This window comes from Oryzias latipes, chromosome 13, assembly GCF_053564925.1.
Source record: "Oryzias latipes strain Hd-rR chromosome 13, Olatipes_Hd-rR_3.1".
NCBI classification, from domain to species: domain Eukaryota; kingdom Metazoa; phylum Chordata; class Actinopteri; order Beloniformes; family Adrianichthyidae; genus Oryzias; species Oryzias latipes.
Window position 1 is genome coordinate 33,858,351 of NC_136249.1, and position 24,361 is coordinate 33,882,711.

General features: G+C 40.5%; 1 protein-coding gene across 8 annotated transcripts in view; it reads left to right on the plus strand.

Moving 5' to 3' along the window:
• slc8a2b (solute carrier family 8 member 2b) overlaps positions 1-24,361 on the plus strand; it is a 134,138-nt gene that overhangs the window by 36,050 nt on the left and 73,727 nt on the right. For 4 of the 8 annotated variants that reach the window (XM_020708015.3, XM_023961335.2, XM_078929762.1 and 1 more), the window contains exon 2: positions 21,951-21,989. The exons of 1 other annotated variant lie outside the window; for it this stretch is intronic. The gene's annotated coding sequence lies outside the window, so the exon portion shown is untranslated. Of the gene's footprint in view, positions 1-6,779; positions 6,881-21,950; positions 21,990-24,361 lie in introns of all 8 variants that reach the window. 3 more of the 8 variants (XM_078929763.1, XM_078929760.1, XM_078929758.1) reach the window with 1 other exon arrangement.

Genomic DNA, 24,361 nt, shown 5'->3' on the forward strand with positions numbered 1-24,361 from the left:
TGTGGAAGAACAGAGCCGGAAGAAGGGTTAGGAGAGGCTAACATGCGCTAACAACAACATTTAAATGGCAGCTATTCCAACTTTCTAAGCGTAGACAAAGGCGTTCCACAAGGTTCCGCACTCGGTCCTCTCCTATTTTCTATTTTCATTAATGACCTTCCAACTAAATGCATCTACAGCAATGTTCAACTTTATGCCGATGATACTGTCATTTACTCATCTAAATCCAACATTGTTGACATTCAGCATTCAATTCAACATGATTTTAATTCTGTTCAATTGTGGTTACAATCCAATAAACTTCTACTCAACAAATCTAAATCCTATTTTATGTTGTTTCAAAAAAGACTATGTCCTGTAGCTGCAAGTGAAATAAATTTAACTTACCTGGACATGTCACTTATTTCAGTAGCAGAAAAATTCAAATACCTTGGTTTGTGGCTTGACTCCTCTCTCTCTTTTAGTGCCCATATACAGTCCATTGTCCACAAAATTTCGTATCGTTTAAAATTACTTTATCTATCAATCAATTGTTTTAGTCTCTCAGTCAGGAAGAAAATCATTTCACAACTGATTATCCCGACTTTAGATTATGGTGACATCATTTATCAAAACACTACTCTTACTAACCTCCGTCCACTAAACGTTATTTATACCAGCTTGTGTCGGTTTATTCTTCGTTGTCCATTTAGAACTCACCACTGTCTTATGTTTCAGCAACTGTCCTGGCTTCCCCTATCCTCTCGACGTCAGCTTCACTGGCTATTGTTCATTTTCAAATGTATTAACCTTAGCTATCCAGACTATCTCAAACAATATCTAACTCCTTTTCAGTCTTCTTATAATTTACGTCATGCAGATCAAATTTTTTTTGCTGTTCCAAGAGTTAAAAAACAAATTGGAAAATATCTATTAAATTATAAGGCACCCTCCGACTGGAACAATCTTCCTCCATCCATTCGCTCTTTAACCTCATTCTTTGCATTTAAAAATGCCTGTTTAGTTCATCTTCAACACTCATGTAACTGTTTTTGATTTAATTTGATTTCTTTTCTGCCTTTTATTTATTATCTTATTTCCTTACCTTAAATTAATTACTAGTAGGTGCATTAAATCCCTATGTTTGTGTGTGTGTGTGTGGGTGTGTGTGCCTGTTTGTTGTCTTGTAAATTTTAAGTTCTTTTTCGTCTTGTTTTGATATATGTAAAACTTGCTCAGCTGTATCTGTCGGTTATTTATTTGCTTGTTTTGTTGTATTTTGAGGACCCCCTTGAAAACGAGATGACACATCTCAAGGGGCTTATCCTCTAAACAAATAAATTGAAAAATTGAAATTGAAATTTAGCTTTGGATGAACATTAAATCCATGCGGGAAATGCTGCAATCTGCATCTCGGCTGTACGTAAATGTGTGGGAATAACATCAGCCTTTATTTTGTCAGGACACAACTGGAAACACAAATCCACGTGATTGTTTGAAGGGAGGCGACATTTCTGCTTTGAAAAGCTCACACACCGCCCCAAAGCCGCTGTGTGAGCTGGAAGTCCGAGCTCTGCTCGGAAACACTGTTGTCCTGAGTCCGGGAGCCGCTAACCCAGAGCGGTGGGACAGATCGCAGTCCGAAGTCTCCCACGCATAAAAAAACTACACAACGCACATGTAACAGAGCGTCCTCCCTCCCCTCAAACACAAGTTATAAAGCTTTCTCTGGAGCGAAACACCGTCTACGCATGACGCTAAACCAGAGCAGTAGTGACCCTCGATTTACATGAACATCGATCGGATCAACAATCGGCATAAGATAGATAGATAGATAGATAGATAGATAGATAGATAGATAGATAGATAGATAGACAGACAGACAGACAGACAGACAGACAGACAGACAGACAGACAGACAGACAGACAGACAGACAGACAGACAGACAGACAGACAGACAGACAGACAGACAGACAGACAGACAGACAGACAGACAGACAGACAGACAGACAGAAAGATAGATAGATAGATAGATAGATAGATAGATAGATAGATAGATAGATAGATAGATAGATAGATAGATAGATAGATAGATAGATAGATAGATAGATAGATAGATAGATAGATAGATAGACAGACAGACAGACAGACAGACAGACAGACAGACAGACAGACAGACAGACAGACAGACAGACAGACAGACAGACAGACAGACAGACAGACAGACAGACAGACAGACAGACAGACAGACAGACAGACAGACAGACAGACAGACAGACAGACAGATAGATAGATAGATAGATAGATAGATAGATAGATAGATAGATAGATAGATGACTGTATTAATCCCACAATGGGGAAATTTCATTTATCTGTGGCAGCAACACGACATTCAGAAATAATCTATATAATATAACATCAATAAAGGACATCACAAATGACATTTATATTAAATAATTAAAAATATTACTAAAATTATTATGAAAAATTATTATCAAAAATGAGATTCTTATTAAATAAAGAAATAAATATTAAATAAATACAGCTGCAAAAGTGTAAAAAACATGCGGTCTGCAAAACATGTAAACTGTAAAAAAACATTACAAATTTTTTCAAAATACAGAAATAACTAATGAAGTTCACACCAAGAACAAAAACAAACAACTGTTCAGGAACAAAAAACAATTTAAAATTGAAAAACAACAACTACAACGAAAGTAAATGAATCAATGACTAAACAGAAAAACACCCCTGGGACCGTGGAGTGTCACTTTGACACGGTGTTGTACAGTCTGATGGCTGTGGGGAGGAATGACCTGCGGTAGCGCTCCTTCTTACACTGAGGGTGCAACAGTCTTGTGCTGAAGGAGCTGGTCAGCGCCTCTACAGTTTGGTGCAGGGGGTGGGAGGGGTTATCCATGATGGATGTCAGCTTAGCTAACATCCTCCTGTCCGCCACCTCCTCGATGGACTCAAGTGTGCAGCCCAGGACAGAGCCGGCCCTCCTAACCAGTTTGTTAAGCCTCTACAAGTCTCTGCCTGCACTGCCCCCCGCCCAGCACACAATTCCATAAAGGACCACTGAGGCCACCACAGTGTCGTAAAAGGTCCTCAGCAGCTGTCTGCACACGCCAAAGGACCTAACTACCTATAACCCACCTATCTCGATCGCAAAGAAACTTTTCATCCGAATGAGTCTGATTGGGGCAGAGTATTCCAGACGTCGTGTTTACATGACGCATTTTTATTCCAATCAGGCATTCTCTCCGATTACTTTTGTCCATGTAAACGCAGCTATTGGCCTCACAGTCCTTTACCATCCAATCAGAACACTTCACTCCCAAAATGCAGGACTGCTTGTGGTTCCTAGAATTAGTAAAAGTACAGTTGGAGGTAGAGCCTTTAGCCACCAAGCCCCTGTCTGATGGAATAAACTCCCAGCTCATGCAATATCATTTACAGAGCAGTGAAAAGAAAAGCCAAACGCCTTCAGAGAATCGAACACAAGAAGAACAGCATTGAACCAAGACAAGACCCATGAGGAACGCCTCAGACAGGCTGTACCAGTGCAAGGACTATACTTAACTTTTATTACAATTATTCCACTTTTTTATAGCTTTATTTTCTCTTTCGTGTGTAGTTGAGATGATATTTTAATAAAGAGAAGTTTAAGTCCCATTAGCTAAATTTGACCCCTCCCCTGGGGGAGCGGTGAGCTGCAGACACAGATGCCGGCTGAAGAACCGCTTAACCCTCCAATCCACCCCCTTAATGCTGAGTGTCCAGCAGGGAGGCCCATTTTTAATATCTTTGTTATGACTCGACCGTGGATTTGAACTCATGACCTTCGGTCTGATTGCGGACGGCAACAGTTAAAAATGCTGTCACATAAGGCTCCTTCCCCTCTAGAAGGACTCCAAAGTGCTGCAGAGTGTGTACATATCAGGAAACTGAATCCCTACATGAGCACATTTTATCTGCAGACATCCTAACTCAACACACAAATGCATGTCTGCATCTTTGTGCAGCTGCTGTGTTTGTGAGGTCGGGCAACGATCTGGGCACCGGTTGCATCATCGTCCCTTATGGGGTTGCTGTGGCGATATGCCCAACTGAGTAACTAAAACCCCTCCGGTTGAGGAGGTGACGCCCCGCTGGGACTTCTGACTCCAAATTGGAAACCTAAAGCTTGGATGAAGCCTCTGCTGCGGAGCCTCATTTAACGTTCATGAAGTTAGCGTGACTCACTCGGCAGTAATCAGCTCAGCCCTTAGAAACATGACAGCTGCCCACGGCTGTGCTGCACGCGTCGATGTGAAATCTGCTTTTCAAACACATCCACTGGTGAGGATCCTTAAAGCGCTGAGAGGTTTTGAGATGAAACAACCCAGACTTTCGTCTGATTAAGCTTCCTGAAAGATGATAGATGACATCTATAAAAAAAATGAAGGTCAAATTTGCTTTTCTGAGTATTTCTTTATTTAAGTTGTTATGAATCAGGAGCGGATGAAAATATGCCGTTTAAAAAAGATTGTTTTTATGATTTAGAAAATGGTCTGGGCGGGGCCACAAGCTCCCTGCTCCATTCTGATGCATCCACCTGCAGACAAATAGATCCATGAACGTCTTTGTTTTCCTGGTCTGAGCTGGAATCTGGATCTAAACTGTACGGATGGATGGATAGCTCTGATATTACTCTGTGGGTGTGAGGGGCTGTAAGCTATCGGGAGAGCGTGTAAACAGATGGATGATGGGAAGAGGGTGAACTTACTCCCTGCCAACAGCCCAACACAACTCAGGGGCGGAATTCCTGTCGCTCTGAATAAACGAAAACAACCTTTTTTTTTTATTTTGGCTAAAAAACCGCATTGTCATAATTAAAAGATGACTGGGAAAACCTTGAAAATTGATCAAAAGATGATCAGAATGGGACTTTAAGAGAAATTCGCTTTTTGTGTCAATATTGTCAATGTTATTTAGGTTGTTTTTATAGCATTAAGCCATTATAGCTTTTCAGAATGTTTACCGGAGACAAGAGGCCTCTGAAAATGTTCTCCAAAAACAGCCAATCGTGTTTTATTCAAATAATTATAAACAAACTTCTCTAAAAGTTTTGCAATTCCCTATAAGTTAAGTTTAGAGAAACATTTATGAAACTCCAGTTCATTTATTTCTTCTAATAAAGTCAGGATCTTTGTCATGAGCGGGAACTAGAATCAGATGATATGCAACAGAGCAAAAGAAAGAAAAAGAAAAATGAAACAAGTCACAAACAGAAATGCATGTTGACTCGATTCAGAGACAAATCCAGCTTGTGGATTTGTCATTTTTCTGCTTTATTTTGGATTCTGTGGGTGTTTGATGAGCTTTGCGGCTGTGTTCTTGGTCTGCTGCAGTCGTGTTTGGAAATGTGCTCATTGTTTTTTCCACCTTTGCTAATTTCACACCTGGGTTCAGTTGATTTCCATCGGTTGATACACGTTGGTCCCCTTTTCACTTCACGTTCAGGTGGGTTTCAGTTTTTTTGCCACATCTTTTTTCTCCGTTCCAGAACGTCGTTTGCTGAAATGCCTGCCAGTTTCTTGTTTGCTGTTGAGTCACCCGCCTGCGTTTGCTTCCTGCTTAGCATTTTTCCATTCCTGCATCTGCAGCTTCAAGCATTTCGCTCTGCATCTGGAAACTGTTGCAAACCTGCAACAGTAACTTTTCAGCAAACGTGTTTGTTTGGGACGTGCAGTCATTTCTGCCGCCAGTTAAGTTATTAAAACAACAAAGTTTGCAGCCAATTATGATCAACTTTGACGAATGCATCACTTTGACGCTGCAGAGGTTTAATCAACAACGTAAACTTTACCAAACTACAGCAGTGTAAGCACCAAAAACCATTAAGGAATCTGCACGGAACCACCTGAAGCTCTGAAGCTTTCATCTCAGGATTCTGTTCATCAGGAAAACTTGAATGTTTTAGAAGACTTTTGGCTTTTCAATCAAGTACTTTCTCTTTATTTAGTTTTAAACATTAATGGGAAATTCAGGTTCATTATATAGTGCTGCTGTAAAGGTTGAAGACTTTTGTGTTTGCAGACCCACTCTGACGGAAATGAGGATTTATGTGTTTTGAAAATGTTTTTGTGGCATTTTGCTGATGATGGCGGACATATATGAAGGAACCTCAGCTCTAAAATACATTTCTCAGAATTGCTTTATTCAAATTAGTGCTGGCCGACCACCTTTGTCTGCTGGTGTTCCTCTCCCTTTTGAGGGGAGGCTTCCATTGGCTGGTTCAGTACTAGAGATAGCAGCTGACAGCTTTACCATCAAATGCTTTGTTTCTGTGTTGGTCAGGCTTTTTTTCTTTATGGTAGAACACAAATAACCTGAATTCCCATCAGCAGTTAGAATTTAAAAAGACACTCGGATGAGCGGCGAAACGTCTCCTCGGTCAATCGTTTAAAGTGCATTTGCCCTGAAGATCTGGATCCTGTGAAAGCGTGACCTGGACAATTGAGAGAATCCTCACAGACATCTGAGGCTTTTAGGGTTGGAATACTTTACGCAGCAAAGCGGGGAACAACGAGACTTCCAAATAAGGGTTTTTCAGAAGTTAAGAGTTTTGTTCAGCCTGCAGAGAGGATTTAAAAAACGCAGTGTCCTCTGTGTCAGATGGGATTTCGGCAGTGACATCTGCTCCGTGGTTGAGGGTTTTGTTTGGTCCTTGTGCAGATACTCATGCGTATCGTTCTGTGTCCTGACCCCTTCACCCAGAGAGTCTTTCACTGCATCCCTCTCATGTTTTCAGGACCGTTCCCTCCTGAAACCGACTCTGCCTCCACCGGTCCTCTTCAGGTGTCCTACAGCAGCACTAATGAGAACAGCACTTGTAGCACTTCAGTGATTGAGGTAACAACCTCCAGGTTATTATGATGACAAACAAACTATAAGTTTAACCACACACCCTGGTATGTTTGCCATAAGTCTGCTGGGATCGGCACACAGCAGATGGCTTTAAGGGAAACTAAGCTCCAGGCCTGCGCTCAGGGGAAAAAATGTTTATGCAGGAAGTCAGTTCAAGTTATGAACAATTACCACCTTATTTAATGAATTATAATAAAAAATAGAGTGTAAATAAAAACGGTGGCTTTAGTGTATCGATGTAGTGTATTAGCCGCTCGATTATATCCGAGCCTTGCTGAGGTTTTCCACTAAACTGGAAATAATAAGCTGCTTGTGGTAAATGAGTGGTGCAGGAGGCAAAGCAGAACTCATTTAGGATGGGCTGTTACTCATGCCCCCAAGACTGCAGCTCATTGAATCATCAGCACCCTGAGGTGGTCATTACCACAGAAAAGGTGATGGTAAATGTCTTTACCATCTGAACAGATTGACATTTTTCTTTACATCCTCTGGTTGTGTGTTACCATATTGATGCTGGTCAGTCACACGTCTGCAGTAAAACTACATAAATGCTTCTGTTTGGTTTCAGGAAGGAGATTCTATCAACTAAGTCCAATAAAGAGTTTGTGTGGATTCTAGCACCTACATAAGACTGTATTTGAAAGCGTCCTAGCTGGGGATTAGCATGGAGAAACACACCTAACATGTCTCTGCACTGAATATAAACATCTGAACGCAGGCCTGGAAACTGAAAGCTCGCAGCTCAATGATTGTGCGTACTTTATTAGCTGTATTTGCTTAATATGAGACACTTTTTCTCTCTTTCATCTCTAAACATACAAAAATCTGCTATAATGATATGCAGAACAGCCTGAATTATAAATGCTGTGTGGGAAAATGCTGACTCAGTAAAAAAAAAAAAAAAGAAAAAAAAAAAAGGCTTGTTTGACTTGCTGGCGATGAATTTTCATGGCGTCTGTTGTGTGCTGTGACCTGTAACTGTGAGGGTGAACTCTGAACGGAGTAACAACATCCTGGTGAACACGCCGCCAGCTGAGTGACCACCTGGAAGAGACAACCCGAGCTGAGTTCACACCAACATTTTACCTCAGAGTTCATCTCAGGGGAAGGAAGGAAGGACGGAAGTATTAAAGGTGCAGCTGAACGTCAAGCTTCTGTTGGAGATTTTTGCTTTAAAAGTCATTAAAGTTTAGGATTTTCTGCAGCTGCTTTGGCTGCTAGAAACTCTGTTTACATTTGTAAATTATTTAAATGCTAAAGAACAGTTGTGCTGAGAAATCCTTTTCCAACGTCTTGAGACCCAGTCTTCACATATGTGGACAAAATGCACTTAACCTAACCGTCACCATGTATGCCTCTAATTCACAATGAACCAGGGCTCCACTGGACTTAGCATCGTGCTGAACTGAAAAAAACACTAAACAATACTTTTGACTAGTTTTGGCTAAAGATGTCCTGGATCGGTTTTAGGTCAGTGAATCGGAAATGAACCAAAATCGATGATGAATCGTATCGTCAACCAAAGAAAAATCGTTGAAAAGCAATGTCTGAATGTCATTGATTACATTTAATAGAATTTCTGTTTATTATTACGTTTGTCAGATTCGGGTTATTGTGAGTTTTAATTTCTTTAAAGGGCCTATGTCTGGGGGGGGGGGGGGGGGGGGGGACACAAGTTTGACACCAAGAGCCGAAGTTTTTAACTGTGAGAGTCAAAGAGCCACACCACACATTGACCTACCAAGACGTACACACACAAACACGCAATTAAAGCTGTATTATTTTCCATAACACACTCCTCTCCCTACAACACAACAGCAAGTATTGCACTTGTGTTTATTTTAAGGAAAGTGTCCACCCTCAATACACACATCAAATGCAGCTTAGCCAGAGTTAACACGACTATCCTGGAGGTCAGATACCCCCTCCACACACACACAGGCACCTGTCTCTCATCTCACACACACACACGCCCACACACACACGCACACACACACACACCACACACTATCTCTCTATCTCACTCTTTTCTCTGCCTCTCTCTGACTCACACCACTACTCAGTGACGTTTCAGTGAGGTTGATTGGCTGGTGAGGTACTGACTCCTCTGAAGTCAGATTTATGATGATAAAAACTGAATATTTTACCGTTCATCCAACAGTATTTAACTGGTAACTCTTTATAACTCATCAATATTCCTCTTTCGATGACACACCAACAAAAGCACAAACATCTGGACACAGCATCCTTCTGGTGTCTAAGTAATCCTTATTCACAATAAACATTAAATACATTACATTTCAGATGTCAATTAAGTTATTTTTGTAACTTTTATAACTTTTCTTTTTTATTTAAAAACTAATGATTGACCTTTTGCATGAAAAACTGATAATTGATGGAATATTAGAATATTCCCACCAGCATGCTCAGTCAGGTGTGTTTTCCAAACTACATCTCAGAATTTCTTACCTTGCTGCAGTGATGGATGATGATCTCAGTGGGATTTCTCTTGTTTCTTGTAATCCTCTGCAGATCAAGTTTATATTCAGTTGTAGCCTCTCTGACCGGTTCCTTTACGTGAGTGTCGGTCAGAACAGACGGATGCCTTGATTTCAGGTGTTTCCAGGTAATAAACAGGGACCGACAGACATATATTGAGGAGAACGTCGACAGCAGCTTGAGAGCAGCTCTTTTACACACGGGTATTTCTCCGTTCTCCAAAAGGTACCAGGACCTTCTTTCAGAGAGATTTCAGCTCAATCATCTCCGGTTCGCTCGCTGCCTCATCAGTGATAGGCGGGGATCTCAGGCAGTCAGTCTCTGCATTAAAGGATCCATGAGAAAAGTGATCTGCGGTCGTTTCTGCTGCAGGTCCTCAAACCGCAAAGTAAAGTCTCCGTCCAGTTGCGCAAACAGCGTCACATTCTGCAGTTTATTCATTTGGATTGCAGCCTTCTGCTGTGAGCTCCACAAAGAAGGACAGTGGGATGATGGCCGTTTTGAATGCGCACTTTGAAAAGGTTCAACTTGTTAATAAAGGAGACAATTTGTGTCAGATCAGCGAACCACAGTATGAATACAGACCAGAAGAGAGTAAACAGATGTCCTGAGTGACCCAAAAACTCAACAATTATTTACATTGTGAATCCAAAGAAGCACCAAAATATAAAGAAGGTGAGAAAACATCTCACCTTTAGGCACTGAATGGTTGTAATCGTTAGATAAGAAGCAGGACTGAAAGTTTTTTTTTGTCCGTCCGGTAGAAACTGCACAGCTCGCTGGAAAAAATGTCAGTATTTCTATTAATTATATCAAATCTGCCGGACCAGTTTCTACATTTGTACGTCTGTGTGATTTATTTTTCACACAAAACTTGTTTTTAGATGAAAACTACCTGAAGTCCTTACAGATGTGTTGATAACATGAACTCCATTAGCGATCAGGCACCCTCAAATTATGACAAGCGCATTTATGTTCTTATTCTTTCAGAAAATAAACTCAAAAATTGATGAAAAACTAATGATCTGAACCCTAATCGACCAGCTGTCCTGGTCTCTATTCCCTCCAGTTCCTCTGCAGAACGTTCTCGTCTGTGTTTGTCTACATTTTCATTTCCTGCTCTTTGTTGCTTTGCTCTGCCTCCCACTCTTCCTCTGAGTCTGTCCTCTTTCTTCTAAAGCCTGAAAGATTAATTGGACCGATTTGTTCTTTTTAGGGCTCTGTCTGTGTCCATTATTGTTTCTCACTCGTGTTTCACAGTTCCTGAGGATAATTCTCTGTTCTTGTCTCTTTAAGGTTCTGAATCCTCTCGTTTCTGTCTGCCTGTTTCAGTTTGAGCTCATGCTGATCTCATGTCTAACATTCGTCGTTGCATGAAGGTCTTGGGATTTAAAAAAACAAAACAAGAATCCTTCATTAATCTATGGAGGCTGCTGATGGCCTACCTTGCTTTTATTTCGACCCATTTTCTCGTAAAAATCTATCTTCCTATCACAAGCAAACACGTTGTTTTTTGTCTTGATAACAAGATCGTTTTTCTCGTTAGCTCAAAAACAGTGGGAATTGGATTTTCATCGGTGATCATGTATATGTGCTTGTGAACACGAGAGGTTTTCCACAGGAACACCCCGTTCTCTTAACGCAGAGCGATCAAATGTAAAGAGAGAACAACAGACTGCAGGATCACTGACCTGCAGCCGCCTGCGCAGCTGCAGCCGGGCCAACCTTCTCCTCCAGTGACCATGACTGATTTATACTTTGTTTATGACCGACAGCAAAGCACGATCTCCGCCTGAGTTAGACTACGATTAAAGTAACCAATTATAAATCAATCCGTTCTTTAGGTGTTCAACTTTTTCTCTGTCAAACTGCTTTGTTTTGCTGCAGATGGTAGTAAAAAGCATATTCTCCGTTATCACAACATAACGAAATTTGTTATCTCATGATAGTAACACCTATTACCTCAGTATCATGAGAAAACGAGGGGAAAAAAGAACGGTGGGCCGTTCTCGGCTTCCGTATCAGTAACTAACAATAAATATTTGGGTGGTTTTTCATGACAGGTGAAAATTGACCTAAAAAAATGGCAGATGTAATACAGAACGTACTAAAGGAATACTTTACTTTACTTTACTCAAAGTCAATTACTTGAGTACTGTAGTTGCTGTTGTTTAAGCCTTAAGTTAAAGACATTTTAGTGTAAATGTCACCCATTTGGGAGTTTATGAGTATTCATACTCATAGTTTGGTTTCATGATATTTAATCAAATTTAGTGAGCTTTATGCAAATATTGAAGTATGTAGTTCAAGTATTTAGGTTTACTGAAGCACCGGCTTTGTTGTTTTCATCAGCTTCCTTCTCAAAATTACATTAATTTAATTTATTGTCGTACTTCTGCTTAAATACATCCAGCTATCTTTTTACATATGTTGACAACTCTTGGAGGATTACCTTTGTAATCTTTTCTCTATTTTAGCCCTTTCAAAACCACATTATGCTGTCGTAACCTTTTTCTCCGTTTGAGCCCTTTCATCCTCGGCAGCCTAAACATGGCAAATCTCATATTAAAATGCTGAACACATTCATGTGTCCTTTACTGTTCCATAAAACCTGTAGATGACGAAACAGATGAGAAACAATCCCACGCTTGACATTACTTCCTTATTGTCGTCAAAGTATGACGTAGCAGTTCTCGGTCCGACTCCTGCCTGAAACCGTTGAGCCAAACACGACCTTTAGCTTCAACCCGCGCTGCAAACAAACTGCAAGAGGCGTGGCTAAGCCACTTTCAACTTAAATCTATTGTGTTTCATCCTAATAGTTCGCTGCTTAACGTAAAGCATCCCGGGTCATGGTTATCGGTTGTTGTCTTCCCCTGTGTGCTTCTGCCAGCAGACATGAACGAGGCCGAGCCTCGGATCGGTAAATCAATACTCATTTCCAGCGGTGAAGGGAAGCCGGGGTGTTTCAGCAGACACTCCATCTTTAGAAAGTGGTGGAAAGCTGAAGCCTCATAACAGAGGCTTCCTGTTTATTCAGAGACGACGGACCAGAAAAGATAATTGTCTTCTACTGTGAAAACAAATTAACTCAATTATTCTCATTTTTCATTATCAGCTCATCTTAAACGCTATTTTAAGACACAAAAGCAGAAAAAAAACACATACAATTAAGATCCTGCTCAATCCAAAGCACTTTAAGTTTTTAGTTAAAGTAAAAGATTTAAGGAGACAAGCGGTAGAAATAAAAAATAAAAAATTCAAGGCACATTAGGTGGAAAATGAAAGAATCTGATAAAAGAATGACAAATTAACCTTCCTCATATGCTGCCCTTTCTGTTATCTCCAGCTGCAGCAACTCGACGGCCCAAAGCCGAAGAATGACCCGTTCAAACGCATTAACACTGAAACGGGTTCTGTTTACGCTCTAAGTGTTACAGAAAACGCTAAAAACAAATTAAAAGTCTGACTTTTCAATCAGGCGCCGTCCACTCAGCTTTTACCCGCTGACTCCGCCTCCTGCACATCAGCGAACTGACAACAGAGCAGCCAAGGTGACGTTTAATGATAAAGACTTTAAGAAATACTACTAATATTAGAAGGTATGGTCAAAGAAGTTGTTTCCTTAAAAGAGGTTAGAACGAGCGTTAGCATGTGCATAAATCTGTGCACATTTGAGTGCACGTGTGTCTATGCTATACTTACTAATAATTTCATAAATCCTAATAAATCAATAGATAACTTCCACTGTCGTTTTTGTATAATCATAAACTCAATGTAAAAAGATACTAGATTAAATACCTAATATATAACATTATGATGAAAAATTAAAATTAATATAATATTTAAAAAAAGGAAGAATGCGGGATGTTAATTCATTAACATTTTTTTAAATCTCTTTTCTTTAAAAAGCTACAGTTGAATTTGAAGTTGTTGAAAACTTGTTAAATCCTTTTATGAGGCAGTTTTTCAAAGACACATGTCTAAAAAGAATCTTTTCTGTTCTGGATTTCTCTAAAATTTTAACAAAGTCTGCAGGAATTCTGAGATTTGAATGATTTTTTAGTTTTCTCATCCAGACTCCTCGTTTTTTTGGGGGTTATTGGTTGAATAATAAAACAGAGTCTGCCGCCTGAATAAGCTGCATGACCGACTGTGCAGACAGGATGCTTTGACCAGTCTGGGTCTCACACATGAAACTATTTAAGGTAATGAAAATGGGAATAAAATGATCTTCAGGTCGGGGTTCATGATGGACCTGCAGCTTTTAAATCTGTCCTTTCAGAGTCTTTTTCTGAACTGGTTCTGCCCTGGCTGCTGATAGAAGTGTCTTGTGTTGGGGGTGTGCTGTTCTCTGCAGACGTCCTGTTGTTTGCTGTTCTGCCATCAGGCTGGTCCGGTCCAAAAAACTCATGCACAGTTTTACATATAGGCATTCGGTGACAGAAACCAACGTTTTAGGTCACACCACATCATCAAACTCTGCACCTTTTCCAGAACCCCACCTGCTGCGAAAACCAATGTGAGTCGCTTATAATTTTATGTCTGGTTGTCTTCACATTCACCTCAATATTTCAGAATTTCACAAGCTGTCTGCATTAGTTGTGGATGATAGAAAATTTGAGAAGATGGGTGGGCGGAGGGACTCGTTAAGTTGTCTGCTGGAGACAGAACTCCCACAGAACCTGTTTTCTGCAGGTCCTATCTGCATGCATGACCACACCATGTGACAATGCGCTGAGCGTCTGAACCTGCAGGTTTTAATGGATTCCTTAATGACAGGAACAACAATATAATTTAATGAGTCCCACATAGATGCTGTCTGCACCACCAGAGAACGTAGAAATGCGCCCAAACGGCAAATTTTAATGACCTAAAACAAATGTAACTGTGGAAACAGCACAGATCATTGGGTTGGCATTTCAAGGTCCCACTGCAAGCTTCAAACTCTCCGAATGTGATGCTGTCAAGTTGAATTGAGGTTTCCTGTCACCTTAGGAGAAAAGCTGCACACATCAAAGTCCCAGACGGATTTCCACCTGCAGCCATGCTGCCTTACCTGGTCTCCTGTCAAAGCTGGTGTTGACCTTTCATCATCACCAAAACAGCAGGTGTTAAAAAAAATGCAGACCTCCCATCTTTCAAAAAGATCTCATCTAATCATGTGCCGTGATTTTTGTGTTTCTAGGAAAACGGTAATTGTCTTGTTTTCCCAGCAAACAATCGTTTATGTTTGCCTAGACCACATTATTAAAGACCCACTCTGATCATCTTTTGGTTTATTTTCAAAGCATTCCCAGTGATCTTTTAACCATCATTCTGCTGTTTTTAGCCAAATTCATGAAACTAGTTTATGCAGAGCGGCAGAAGTTTATTAGAACTTCACGTCTGAGTTGTAGGTGGAACCGATTGCGCAGAGAAACCCTGCCTCCCGGTTGCTGAGAGCTCTCTGTTTACAATCTCTCCCACTAGCTTACACCCCGTCACGCCCCCCAACCTAACATTACCGCTACTACAAAAATAAAGGAGACGAGACAAAACGCAGGAAGATGACATCAGAATTTCCTGAAATGATCGTAATATCGTAATGAAATTCCTCAGTTACTATGTTTCAGGTGTTTTCCGCCATTCCGACTTTCTTCCGTCTAGTTTGTGTCGAATAAAGAATGTCGAATGTTTCTGTTAAATTATAAATTAAAAACACACCTCAAAGGGATGCACGGTGGTGTAGTGGTTAACACTCTCGTCTTACAGAGAGAAACCCAGCTAGGACTTTTCTTTGTGACATTTGCATGTTCTCCTGCATGCACGGGTTTTCTGCGGGCAATGCAGTTTCCTCCAACAGTCCAAAAACAAACTGATTCTAAATTGTCCGTAGGTGAACCAAAATCCCACAACCTAAATGTCTTAAAAAGCCGAAGTTCATGTTTATCTGAAGCACCGACCGACAGTCTCTATTCTCTAAAGTTTGTCTTTAGCGATGAAGTAATGACCACTTTTTGAACAATGTGTGGAATGACAAAACGAATGTGTGAAGCAAACCCTGCTGTTGATAAAATGACACACAAAAAAGAACTTTGATAAGAACATGAAAAATGCTTTTATTACATTATAATTTAAGATACGCTGCAGCAGCGAGCAGTGCTGTCTGTGGCTCAGAACTGATCTGATGCTAGCACATGCAGATTGTTGAATTCACAGCAAATGAAATGAAATCCGGAAAGAAAGTGACTGTTCGTTGGTAATTTTCCAAAAATCTGCAACCAGTGCTAAACTTTTTTCTTGGTCACAGACACCAACGTCTTGGTCAAAGCTGGGTTCACACCGAACGTGATTCGCGCGAGGCTAAGTAACCCCGCCCATTTTCAACTTTAAGTCAATGGTACAGACGCCATCTGAGGTTCAGCAGCGAGGCGCGATTTGGTACCCGTGTGAACCAAATCGCCCAACAGTACCCATGTTGGGTGAAGGCGGGAACACCCTGCTGTCTCAGGGCAGATGGAGCTGGAGCGACTGCCATCACTATGCCGGCTATCGGGAGGCGAGCTGGCGGCCAGACAGAGACCTGCTGCGGGATGGGGAGCCCACCTGCTCAGGCCTCCTGAACTATATTTCTTATTTTCATGGAGGCGATAGTAAAAAAGTTCCCCTGATTTTCTTCTTGTTTTTATTTTTACCCTCTCTGGTTAACGGGTCAGCAACCTTTCAAACTCGATCAGAGCGAGGACACAAATGCAGAGAACACATTTGAGACTTATACTTTAAGTTTTATTTTAAAATCGAGCGGCCAACAACAAAATCCAGCCTTTGACGCACTTAAAATATGCACGGACAACGCAGCAATGTGCCAACTCCTCTTCTCTCACACCTGAACTGATGCACGCTGAGAGGAGCAGATCAGGGAGCTTATGCAATGCACATGCGCTCCTGGGACGTTGTGACATCACAAAAGCTAATTAATTCAAACCCAGAATCTTTGCCACAATTTGATTGACATCTATTTAAAAGGAGAAATACTCAGAACTGCAAAAATGTAATTTGTTCTTGTTATACTTATTAAAAACTCAGAAAACGTGATTTTCATCGTAGGGGACTTGTAGGGGACATCGTCTCTGCATTGTAAAACTACGTGTTTTACTTCTTGCTTTATCCCTATTTTTGAAGCACTTTGTGATTCTTTGTAGGAAAAGTCCAAAATAAATAAACTTTGATTCCTTACAGAATCCTACTTTGATGACAGACTTTTTTCACGTCTTCTTATGAAGGAAACATTTTAGAACATTATAAAGTAGTTTCCTCTCGGTGGCTCATCTTACTCCAGCTTGGCTTAGTTGCCATGGCAACATTGGATGCAGGCCAGTCAATTCATATTCATTTTTGCTGTTTTTTTAAAGTGTAGTTGTGTGAATTTTTGCCGTTTCACTTTGAACAACTTTTCGGATCATAAAAAGTTGCCTCCAGTAATTTAAAAGACTCAACAACAAAAATGAAGAGCAGCGCTTCCCAATGTGGTGAATGTGTATTTTGTGCAGCTCTGAAGATATTTGCTGGCTGGAGAAGCCTGGAGACTTCTGCTCAGCTCTCCTCCGTGCTGAACAGACCTTATTACACTTGTAGGTTTTTGAGTGTTTGTGCGTCTGGACGTCTGCAGAGGAGGACAGGAAAAATAAATCACTTCAAGTTTAATATGAGTCCCGCTCTGGTCTGTAAACACACTTCTTATATTAGAGAGCGTGGCTGCCAGGTTTCACTTTATTGACGGCCTATTTATGTATTTATGTGGAGGCGTGTGTGTGTGTGTGTGTGTGTGTGTGCGCATCAACTCTGTTGTCTCACAGGCTACAGCATCTCTTGTTTGTCTTCTTTGTAGCCCGAGAGGACTGACATTGTTTGTTCTGTTGAAGTGGGCAGGTTTGTTTGTGATTCCGGCAGCATCCAAACCAGAGATGCAGCTTTTGGGAGAGCAAAGAGAGGCACTAACTTCTCTTTCATCCTTCCTTTCTTGGTGGTTTCAATTTTTTTCTGACTCGTACAAGACACAAAAATAGATATGTCCAGAATCGAAAGATTAATTAGCGAGCGTTATTTCCTCCTGCCAGTTCAAGGTTTTTGAAGGAACAGTTGGGTGTGAGCATCAAAGTGTAAATGTTGGTTCTGACCTCAATCTAACTGGAAAATCCAACTTTTCTGTGCTTATTTTGGCTCGGATACACTACTCTAGGACATAGTTTCTGCAGAGTGGCAGTAGGTCATTAGAAATTCACCTCTTGAGTTGTGGACTGAAACTGTTGGCGCAGAGCAACCACACCCCACTTCTCGTCACCCATTCCAGAGCTCTCTGTTTGCACTCTCACTGCCCCTCAACCTAACATTAGCTATGTTACAAAAGTGGAGAGCAGCATCAGAGCTATCCAGCCGTAAAGTTTAGATCCAGATTCCAGCTCAGACGAGGAAAACAAAGATGTTCATGGATGTATTGGTCTGCAAGTGGATGCACTGGAATGGGGCGGAGCAGGGAGCTTGTGGCCCCACCCACCATATTTTCTACGTTAAACTGTTTTTTTCCTTTGCTCCGGATTCACAACATTTGAATAAAGAAATACTCAGAAATGCAACTTTAACCTTAATTGACTTAATAAAAGTCCTCCATCATCATAAAAATGTCAAAAGAACATCTTTGAAAAACCAAAAACACAAGTTTCTTTGTCCTTAACTCTTTAAAACTGAAACTAAACGAAAACTAAGTAATTATTGCCCAATGTTTTAGTAGATCCGTAAAAGCTTTAATCTGTGGGGAAACTGCTCACAGTGACCATAATAATAAATGTGTTTTATTACCCAGAGTCGACAGAAAAGTCTTTGGCTCTGACAAATAAGCTGATTAATTATGGCGCTTCACTGGGAGCCCCTATTAACGAGAACAAGCCCAAGAACATGACAGCAGCTTAAAACCAGAGCGAGACCATCGGTGTTGTTAAGAAAACAAGCAGGGCACTGAGGGAGTGGTTTTTCAAACATCCACACCTGCACGGCACAAACACATCACAGACCTAAAACCCTGCAGAGACTAAACAGACATGGACAGGTCTGCTACAATGACCACAATTATGCAACTTTAATGCAATCTTAGAGAAATTCTCTTTGAAATGTTTTGAGTTTGTTTTTACATCTGGAAGAACTCAACCATCCAAGTTATTAGGAAATTTTTTCGGGGGGAAACTGCTGAAATTTGACCATACGTGATATGATTTCCATTTTTTTTAATGAACTTTGCTGAACTTTTTTCTTTGCCTTTTTGCAAATCCTCCCTCATGTCGTCCTTCTTTACATCCTTTGGTCTTCCTCTTCTTTCCTGGTAGCTCCAACCTCAGCATCCTTTCACCAGCATCATCACTGTTCCTCCTCTCAACGTGTCCAAACATCTCCATCTGCTTCCCTGCATTGATCTCCAGAACATCTACCATGATCTGTTCCTCTGATGGATATATTCCCGATCCATCGTGTTCCCAAAGAGAACCTCAGCATCTTCATCTCTGCGATCTCCTGCGCTTCACCTTTGGACTGTTGACCATCAGTTTTTCAAGTCCTCCACCTCCCCACTGTTCCTCTTAAATTCTTCTCATTTACACACAGATACTCTGTCTTTCTACTGCTGACCTTCATTCCTCTCCTTTCCAGAGAAAACCCCCACCTCTCTAGATGTTCCTCCGTCCTCTCACTACACATCAGAGTCTCATCTGCAAACATCATGATCTACAGAGATTCTTGTCTAAGCTCATCTGTCAGTCTGCCCATCACCATGGACAAAGAAGAAGGGTGCCTTCCCACATCCGCCTTGAAATCCTCTGCTTCACCTACCCCACACCCCTCACCATTTTATCCAGCTCTGGTACATGTCAGCAACTCCAGCTTCACTTCTTTTAGCTAAATCCACTACCGTCTGCCCTGTAAACGCTTTACTGACAGATTCTGAAAATGTGACGTTTCTTTGCTTGAAAGAAACTAAAGCAAAGTCATCTAACTTTGGTTCAATTTCATGGTAATCATGAGTCCAGTTTATCTGAAGAACCTGCTGTAATCCTCATATTTCCATCTTTTATGGCATTCCAGAGAAGTTCATTGTCGATCGACTGTAATCAAATCAGGTAAAGATTGAGAGGGTCAGACTTTTCGTGATCTCTGCAGCTACTGGTCAAAAACAATCCTTTTGTTTCCAGCAGCTTCATGGAGGAACCATCTGAAGAAAGAAGCGCTGCGTCAGTCGCTGATCAATAATCGATGCCGTGTGTTGAAACCTTCATTAATATCTCCTGCACGTCTGGAAAAAACAGAGGACTTTGCTGAATTTGCTGCTGCAGAGAAAGCATAACGTGGGGAAGCATTACCATTCCCACATTTCCCGACGCTTTACCCTGACAGGTTGTGCAAATGCTCCTTTATTTGCAAAGAAGCTTGGCTGGAGGTGCTTCCTCACTGCTGGAACGACAGTTTAAGTTTGAAAGGTTGAGCAGAGGAAAGCTGTCAGAGCGCATTATCGAGGTTTCAGTCGTAATCTCTGTTTGCTGCTCAAACAGACAGGAAAGCTTAAAAATCCCAACGTCTTTTGCTTTTGTTTGGCTTCGTCTCAGAATATTATTAGATCTTGTTTGGTGCCATCAAAAGGAAAAAAGCTTTGGCATCTAAAGGTTGGAGCTCACAAAGCTCTGAACAGTGTTTGATTGAATGTTCAGAGAATGGAATAAAACTTTGGCAAGTTTTCCACTGACAAATAAATGATCGGTCTGTCATTGTTCCATAGGTTTGTTTGAGAGCAACAGACAGAAGAGTGAAAGAAAATCTAATGGACATGAGATGTATTGAAGAAGAAAACGGATTTGTAAATGTCAACAGAAAAGCCGGGGAGGCTTGGGATCAGAAGTTGCACCATCAGATAGCAGGTGGAGGAGAGAGTCGAGAAAAGGGTGAAGGAGAATCAACTCATGAAAGGAAGGGAAGCGACAGAGATCGCCTGGAAAAGGTGGACTCGGTAGGAATTGGACCACATAGTGTGGAAAAAATAAAGGGATGACAGAGTGAGAAGTGAAAGAACAGCAGCCCAAAGCGTCTATAGGAAGAAATAGATCTTCCTAATTGAAATGATGCCAAAACTGATGGACCCCCTCCCATAAAAATTGTGTTTTTGGTGTTTTTAACACCATCTTTGTTATTTTCATGATGGAAAGCACTTTTTTTTTTTTATTTTAACTATAAAATTGGCATAATTCAAATTATGAGGCCACTGGTAACGCTTTGAAAAGAGTTTAAAGGCTGATTGGATTAGGTCTTTAATGAGGTAAATAAGTATTTGACAACCACACAATAGCAAAACGTGCTTGAAGATGAAACCTTTGCTGGGAGGAATAGGAAGACCCACGTCATCAATGATTGTGTGGTTGATGTTTGGCGTCTGGAACCTTCAGATCCACAGGTTTTTTTTGTGGGATTGTGGCTCAAAGCCGGTTAATCTGCTGTTTCTGCTCTTCGTTGCAGCAATCGTGTGTTTGAGGTTTCTTTCATGCTTGAAAACCCTCCACATCTCATTTTCCGCCCTGGCTAAGGAGGGAGGGGGGTTCTAAGCCAATATCTAACTATTCATAGTTCATGTTTGAAACAGGCATTGGGTCTTTTTTTTTTTGGGGGGGGGGGCATGGTTGGGGTCACTTTTTTTTCTTTAAACATGGTGACTCGATTTGATGCCACAAAGTAAAAATGAAGTCTAATCCGTCCTAAACCCTTTGAGCTTTCTGCTGGATCATCCAGACCTCAGGTGGGCCCAGACAGGTGCTCTGTGGAGCAGGGGAACCTGGGGGGGGCATGATTTCCCACGTAAGATTGATTTGGCTTCATTATGTTTTGATTTACGTTCATTTAGTAATTCAGTTGAAAACCTTTTTTTATTTTTTAATTATAAAACCAAATTAGTTTTGTTATGAAATCCAGTAATTGATAATTGATTGAATCTGAACTAAAGTGACCCAAACTTAGTGAAAGTATAAATTCCTAAAAACGAACAGAAAAGTTGTTTCTTCCTGAAATCCTAAAACTGCTTCAATGGAGAATTCAAAGGATTTTATGAACCGATACGTCCTTCTGTTAGTAAAGATCAAAACGAGGTATTTTATTTTGAAGATCTGTGTTTCACCAACAGGTTTTTTGTCTTTGGTGCCTCTGGTTTCAGTTCTTCTGCATATCTGGACTGATTTTTTATGTTTTCATGATTTCATGAATAAATTCGTGTTTCTGGAAGGGTTGCATTTTGTTCATAACCGCACACCTTCATGGAAACACACAAACTAACACAAACACGGTCTGCACACATGCCCAAGTCACAAAACTTTGTTTTCTTTTTTCCTGGATTTGCTGTTGTTGTTGTTTTTCTCTGTTTTAAGAAATCTAATATTCAATTAAATTATTTTTTCATAATCCAAAAGAGGATTTTGTTTTACTGTGCTTGTATTTTGATCGATTTAGCTGCATTAAAAGCAGATTTTGATCAAATCTTCTTTGTTCCTTTCAGGAGATCTGAACCTCCAAAAACTCCATGATTGTGGATCAGGTAAGTCCAGAAATTTTTAAAGCAGATTCTGGCAGACATAAGATGATCTTTGAAAAGTTCCTAAATGTTTGTCTTTTGCTTGAAACATCTTTGAGAGCAGAAAACTTTATTTTAGAACTTCAACAAATGAAACTACAACAGGAATTCTTAAGGTTTCAATGATTTCAATTCACAAAGTTGTTTTTTTATACTCTAAACAACAGCAGGAAAAGAAACATATCCCTAAACTTATGTGAGAACAAGCAAACCTTGAAAATCGAAACAAAAATTAACTTATTAAGGCTTCATATTGCCAGAAAAATGGCTAAAAAGATTTCTACAATGTCTGACAAAAGCACACAGACAATGATCAGTGACACTAGAACAAATGTCTGCTAATCATCAACCTTCTGCTGACATTCCCAACACAGATTAGCTTGTTAATTGGCAGAAACCTTTGTTAATGAAGGTTCTTTTAGGGGAGGAAGAGCAGCGGCGCTGCCAGAATTCCTCAGCAGGAGTTCCATCTGTTAAATTGTGTTTCGATCCTATTCCTTCAGAATCTGCGATGGAATAGCTGCCAAATGTGTTTTATATTATCCTTTAGACTCATTTAGTTTGTAGAAAGCGTTTGTAGAACATCTGAGATCTGTTCTTTATCCTGAGAGCTCTGCAGCACCGTCAGGCTCTCTTCTGCCCGCTGTGATGAAATGCTTAACACTCAATCAATTTTTTTTTCATTAGAGGAAAAATTGATCAAAAAATGTCTTTTCACACATTCTGCCGAGTGTGAAAAGACACGTAATCAATTTTAGTTTCTGAATTGTTGGTCACAGCTCTTTGTCTTGGAACAAAAATATATATTTTTTTGCCCTTTTGTATCCTTAAACTCATGATTAGTAGAAACGTGTTTTTTTCCTTCTTATAAATATGAAAAATTAAAGTGTTTTGAAGGTTTCTTTGTGATTTATGGTCATTTTTATAACCTCAAAAACCAATAGGTTTGATTTTGTCAGTTATTACAAACAGACTTCCCAACTGTTACCTTGTATGAAACTGTTTCTGCTTTATGTTTTTACGTCAGCTTAAGGTATATATAATATATATATATATATATATTGCCGTGTTACACAGCCGCTATGTACATTTTGTGCATATGGCATGGATAAAACTGGTCATACGTGGAAAAAGAGAGAAAAGTTGTTGTCTTTACATGACAATTCAGGTGTGTCACGAAGAAACCACGTTAAAACCATGGAAGAATTACGAATAAACCAAAGAACACGTATATCTACGTAAACGCCACACAATATGCAAATCGTGCATGAACCATGCGTGATTATTGCGCTGTTTACATGCAGTTCATTAGTGATCCGTGCATTGATTACATAATTGATTAAACCGAATTCCCAACAAGACTTGTCAGCCGAAACCCTCGACGGACATCTGCGCACATCGACGAATGACCAACGCAAAACAAAAAAGAAGTACGAAAATCATGCATGAATCACAAAAGACCGAAATCTCATAAATGTACTTAGTGGCTGTGTGACACGGTTTTAACCCTTTAACACCAGAACAGTCGCTGCCAACGCCTAAGCAGCCCACACTCTTTGACATAACTCAAGTCTTTAGCCGTTTCCGCGATCAACGTGAACTAGCTGATTCTGGCGCACAGAAAAGCGGCTTTACATAAGTGTATGTATGGTGTAAATATTTCATACTGTAAAGTGTTTCATATCAACCCAACGCTTCAGAATTCATTGTAATTTGCGTTAATTGCGTAAATGGTTGAAGAGTTTCGGTAGCTGAAAGAACGTCGACACTGGAGCTGAAACTCTAAAAAACTAAGCGCTGCAAGACTGAAGTAGGCTCACTCCATTGTTTTAAAAGTGGGACTTCATGCATTTGAACTCAGCTGAGACTCCATTCCTGCAGTGTCATAAATGTTTTTATATCTATAAAAGGTTTGTGTGATTCATGTTTGTCGTTTATAACAGCCTCAATGGGGGTAAAGTGGTGGGTGGGCGGCTGCCTGGAGGACGGTGTGTGTTTTGTGTGTGTGTGGGCAGAGGTGGATGTTTGGAGTGTGGACCAGCTGGAGGCCTGAAGTTCTGAGTGTGATGACTTTAGGAGGACTCCGCTGATCTGCAGATCGTGTGTTTGTTTAACTGGACACATTTTCCTATGGCTGCATTAACAACCCCCCCCCCTGCAGAATCCTCTCCTACTACAACATGTTTGTCTTCTGTGTTAACACACCCTAATAAGGCTAGGAAAGAGTGTGGATAAAAGGATAGGGACGTATTTATCATCACTTAGCCTCTTGACCTCTGTGAGAACGCACACGCAGACACACGAACACCCCATGCAGTTGGTTGTAGAGACATTAA